The sequence below is a fragment of the Tenrec ecaudatus genome, chromosome 17 (genome assembly GCF_050624435.1).
Source record: "Tenrec ecaudatus isolate mTenEca1 chromosome 17, mTenEca1.hap1, whole genome shotgun sequence".
Taxonomy (NCBI): domain Eukaryota; kingdom Metazoa; phylum Chordata; class Mammalia; order Afrosoricida; family Tenrecidae; genus Tenrec; species Tenrec ecaudatus.
Window position 1 is genome coordinate 11,949,381 of NC_134546.1, and position 4,856 is coordinate 11,954,236.

General features: G+C 43.4%; 1 pseudogene; it reads left to right on the top strand.

Moving 5' to 3' along the window:
- The first annotated feature begins 3,689 nt into the window (after positions 1–3,689).
- Positions 3,690–3,891, top strand: LOC142431289 (small nucleolar RNA U3; annotated as a pseudogene).
- Positions 3,892–4,856: the final 965 nt, after the last annotated feature.

Sequence of the window (4,856 nt, forward strand, 5' to 3'; positions counted from 1 at the left end):
TCACTTGGATTCAACTATTCTTCCCAAATGCCTGGCAGGGCCCATCCTAGGGCCTTGGCACGGGCTGTTTCTTGTCCTGAGGACACTTTTTACCACCGTATGTTCGAGATTTATGCTCTCGGCTCCTCTAAGTCAGGCTCACATCTCATTTTCTTACTGAGGCCTGGTTTAATTGGTTAGTCAAATGTCACCTAACTGGATCCAGGGTCCTGAACCTCATCCAGAGGGACATCATCGGGGACTGACAAAGTCCTCTCTCTTATCAGTCCTTGTCCGACATGCATGACCTTGCCATCCCAGTCTCATCAGTCTAGCGGAAAAGAGAGTAGGGTAATTAGTCCTTAGATTAGGCTAGATAAAATTTAAGATTCCTTTTTTTAAAAAACATTTTATTAAGGGCTCATACAACTCTTATCACAATCCATACATATACATACATCAATTGTATAAAGCACATCTGTTCATTCTTTGCCCTAATCATTTTCTTTTCTTTTTTTTACATTTTATTAGGGACTCATACAACTCTTATTACAATCCATACATATATATACATCAATTGTATAAAGCACATCCGCACAATCCCTGCCCCAATCATTCTCAAAGCATTTGCTCTCCACTTAAGCCCTTTGCATCAGGTCCTCTTTTTTTTTCCCCTCCCTCCCCGCTCCCCCCTCCCTTATGTGCCCTTGGTAATTTATACATTGTTATTTTGTCATATCTTGCCCTATCCGGAAATGGGAAACTGATTACAAGGATCCACATGTGACCTCCTCCCTGGGAGATGGACGGCAGAGAAGTGGGGGAAGGGAGACTCCGGATAAGATTCCTTCTTTTTATGAGAATGAACCTTTCCTTCCTGCTCCATCGCTTAATTCCACCCAAGCTCATTGGCTTTCTTTCTTCAATCCCTACAAACCTCTGAGTGCATAGTATTACTAATAATGGAGATTATGATGTAGTACAATAGTTAACACTTGCAGAATACTTTCTACATGCCCAGTACCATTGGGATGCTTTATGAAGGTCTATTCTCTTAATACTCACAATAGCCCTATGAAGTTGGTGTTCCTATTAGCCCACCTATTATATGAGGGAACTGAGGCACAGAGATACTAAGTAAATTGTCCAAGGCCTCACAGCCAGTACATGAGGGAGCCATGATTTTAAGACAGGTATTCTGTCCTCACGGTGGATGACATTTTGTTTTTCAGATAATAGAAAACCCATCACACAGTGGTTTAGGTCAGAAGGGGAATTGATTTCCTCCTATACCCGACAGTCCTTGGATAGGCCTTCCTTCAGGCTCAAGCCATGGGGCCTCTTCCATACTCATCTCTCAACAGTGCTTGCCCTTGACTTTTGGCTTCATGTCAGGCAGTCTCTCTCTAACGGATGAAGTTGGAAACAGCAGTAGACCCGTATTATCATCAGATTAACTGCAGAAGAGAATCTTCCTCCAACACTTCCAACATAATTGTCAGGGGTGCGTCTTAGTCACCTCAGTTGAGGTCCCTGCAGCTCTAGGGGTAGACTAGGCTCATTAGCCAGTTCTTGGTGTTGTGATAATGTGTGCATGTGAGGGCTGGGGACAGTGTTGTGTTAGCTTCATCGCAACCTCATAGGTCAAATGTGGTTGAGCAGCTATTGCGCTAGAGATAGATGGAGCACCATTATAAATGGCATGGCCATCTGGAAAGAAAAATATTGAATGTCCAACTAACTAAACTTACTGCCATTGAGTAGATGCCCACTCATAGTGACAATGTAGAACATAGTAGAATTTTTCTTTTGGGTTTCTGAGACCCATGTATCCCCAAATGAATGATACCACCCCTTCAGGGGCGCTGGAACCATTCGGGCTGGGGGGGTGGGGCGTGGTGCACAACAACAGATGCCTATACTTTATCCTGGGTTATGGGCTATAGTACAAGAGTTTTTCATTAAAAACCCCAGAGGGCCACTGAGTGATTTTTTTCCTTCCTTAAAAAAGGGATCGCAAGGTAAATAAGTTTGGGAACCTACACTGTAAACCTTTACAGAAGTGGACAGCCTCATCTTTCTCCTAAGCAGCTGCTGATGAGTTTGAACCATTGACCTTTTGTTTGGTAACCCAGTGCTTGATCCAATAAGCCACCAGGTCTTCTTTCCCTACAAGTAGGTACTCCATTTTATTGCTTCTGTTTTAAATGATCCGCCCAACACTAGACCTTTCTACTCCCACAAGGAGGGACAGTCTCAGAAACCTCCTGGAGAAGCTGTACTCTGTCCTATGAGCTGAAATCGACTGTATGGCAGAGTTTGGTTTGGGTTTGGCAGATCTAGAGCAGCAGGGACGCGTTAGAGCTTCCAAAGCCCGTGCCATGCTCCCATACAAAGATCAACTAGAAATGACTTGAATGGCAGGCGCCAGGGGAGTATTTGTGGGTCAGGAGACTGCCTAGCTTTGTGGCTAGTCATACTGTCACTTCCCCTTCTTGCCTGTAATCTCAGCCTTGAGAGGTTCCAACTGCTAGACTGGATCTTCAGGAGGACCGGACGGGAATGATGACAGGGGTGGGGCAAAGGTAGGGGGAAAGGAGCTTCCTTGAAATGGCAAACTCAGTGACCTCGAGAAGCCTTGCTTCTGTGGGCTCATCAGACTAATTTTAGACTCTTAATTAACCTCTGGCAATTATTTTTCACATCCAGAAATTCCCCAGTTTTATTTACGCAGTCACTTAGCCTTTTCACAGGCCACGTCATCTCCTTATTTTTGGATCTGCTTTAAAAACCACCAGCCACCCCCAAAGTCTCTCAAAAAACTGGAGTGGAAGCCAAGGCATAACCCAGGCTGAGTGTCTACACCTTCAAAGGGAATCGTGGTCTGGAAGCCAGAAGCCAGACAGGCACCAATTAGCAGTGATTGAAAATCTTCCATTCTTCTCATTGCTAATGCAAGAAATGGTGGCAATATCATAAAGCCCCCGGTTTTGTTTTCTTATTTTATTTTTATTCTTTTGGTGGTTGTTGTTGCTGAGTCTGTACACAGCAGCACGTACAGCCGATCCAGTCGTTTCTACGTGTACAATTCGGTGACATTGATTCTGTTCTTTGAGTTCTGCCATCATGCTCGCCTTCTTTTCTGAATGGCCATTGCGAAGTGTCTCATCTAACTTTTCAAATTACTGAACAACGGCCTCTATTAAGAAAACAAACGCGGGAACTGGAAGTGCAAATATTAAAAGGTACAAATGGGATAAAATGAAAAGTAGTTCTGCTTTCCAACCACCTGAGCAGTTGATTTGAATATTAAACTCTGGGGACAGCAATTGCCCCAATGATTTCCTAATCATTCAATTCGACTGATTCTCTGTCACAAAAGCAAAGGCCCACGCTTTTTCTATAGCTCTTAGGGTAGGGCCAGCTTCCCAGAACTTCGGAGCAAATACCTTTAAAGATAGAGGGTGTGATGGGCTGCCATCGATTATTATGTTCACAATATAATCCTGGCTGCTTACAATTCTCTGTACATTGTATACATTCCACGCAACACCTTAAAGCCGTGTTGTTGACCGATCGCACTTGGAAAAGACTATTGCATAAACCATTACCCTCATTTTTCACAGTAACACTGAAACCGGGGAGACTCGAGCCATCCGTGTAATAAACAGGGCTGCCATAGACCATGCAGGGGCCGTTTGTTTAGTAAGAAGACTGTATTTTCAGGTTCATTTCTATAGGGTTTTTCCTAGTTGCTTCTCAGTCGGTAGAGCACTGGAAGCCTCAGGGACGAAATACAGCATCCTCTCAGGTGTGTGGTGAAGTTGGCTCGTGGTGTCTTGGTACAGCTGCCATTGGCCGCTGATGGTCATCCATTCTTCTCTTTCTCTTGGAGATTGCCGTCTGAGTGGTTTCTGTTTAGTGTGGACAAGTAGATTGCATATGCTTATTTTTTTTCTGGTGATTCCTCTCATACTGCAGCTTCCTAGGAAGAACTCGCCATTCTTGGCTTTTTGTTTGTTTGTTTGCGTGTAATCATTAGCTTTACCGGAATCGTCCTTGCTATGGTGTGACGTGGGCTTCCTGTTGTGGGTTGTCATGCCGCTGGCCTTTTGGCAGCCGATTCCCAGCCAGGCTGGGCTATGTGGAAACCTTTGGCTGAGCTCAAACAGCCAGCCTTAGAAAGTAGTCGAACACTTTACTAGGTAGTCAGCACCTATTAGAAGTCAAAAACTCTTTAGTTTTCAAAAAAAAATTATTGACATAGAATTCACACAGCAGATAATCCAATAGTTCAATGATATTAAGAGGAATTGCGCAATCACCACCACAGTCAATCTCAGAACATTTTCTCCTTCCTGATATTCATCGTTATGAGCACCCATTTCCCTCCAGCCTCCCCTGCCCTAACCCTCCACGAAACCATGAATCCAGTTACTGTCTCTGTAGATTTACCCCTCCTGGATTTCATATACAGAAAACATAAAACAAAACTAACAGCAACAAAATACAACAGAGAAAAACCTCCATCTAAAAGAAATACTAAAGTAAAGATATTAAAACATTTACATATTTTAAAATAGTAAAAATTAAAACGAATTTAAAATGGATCAAAAGCGAAGTCAAGTGCTAAGGTATTCTATTTTAACTTAACTAGTTTACAATAATCTGCTCTGTCTGATAGCCAATCTGGAGGAGGAACAAGAGTAAAGCTTACATTCTGAACCCCTGGTTTGCACAAGGCTGTGGATGCAAATGACAGTGAAAGGCTGAAATTCAACAGAAGAGTCTGCATGTGGATTGAGACGCCAGTGAATCCCTCTGGCCGTAGTCTAGGAGTGTTAATGGCCTTGTATCAAACGCTCTTCTTGTTCTTG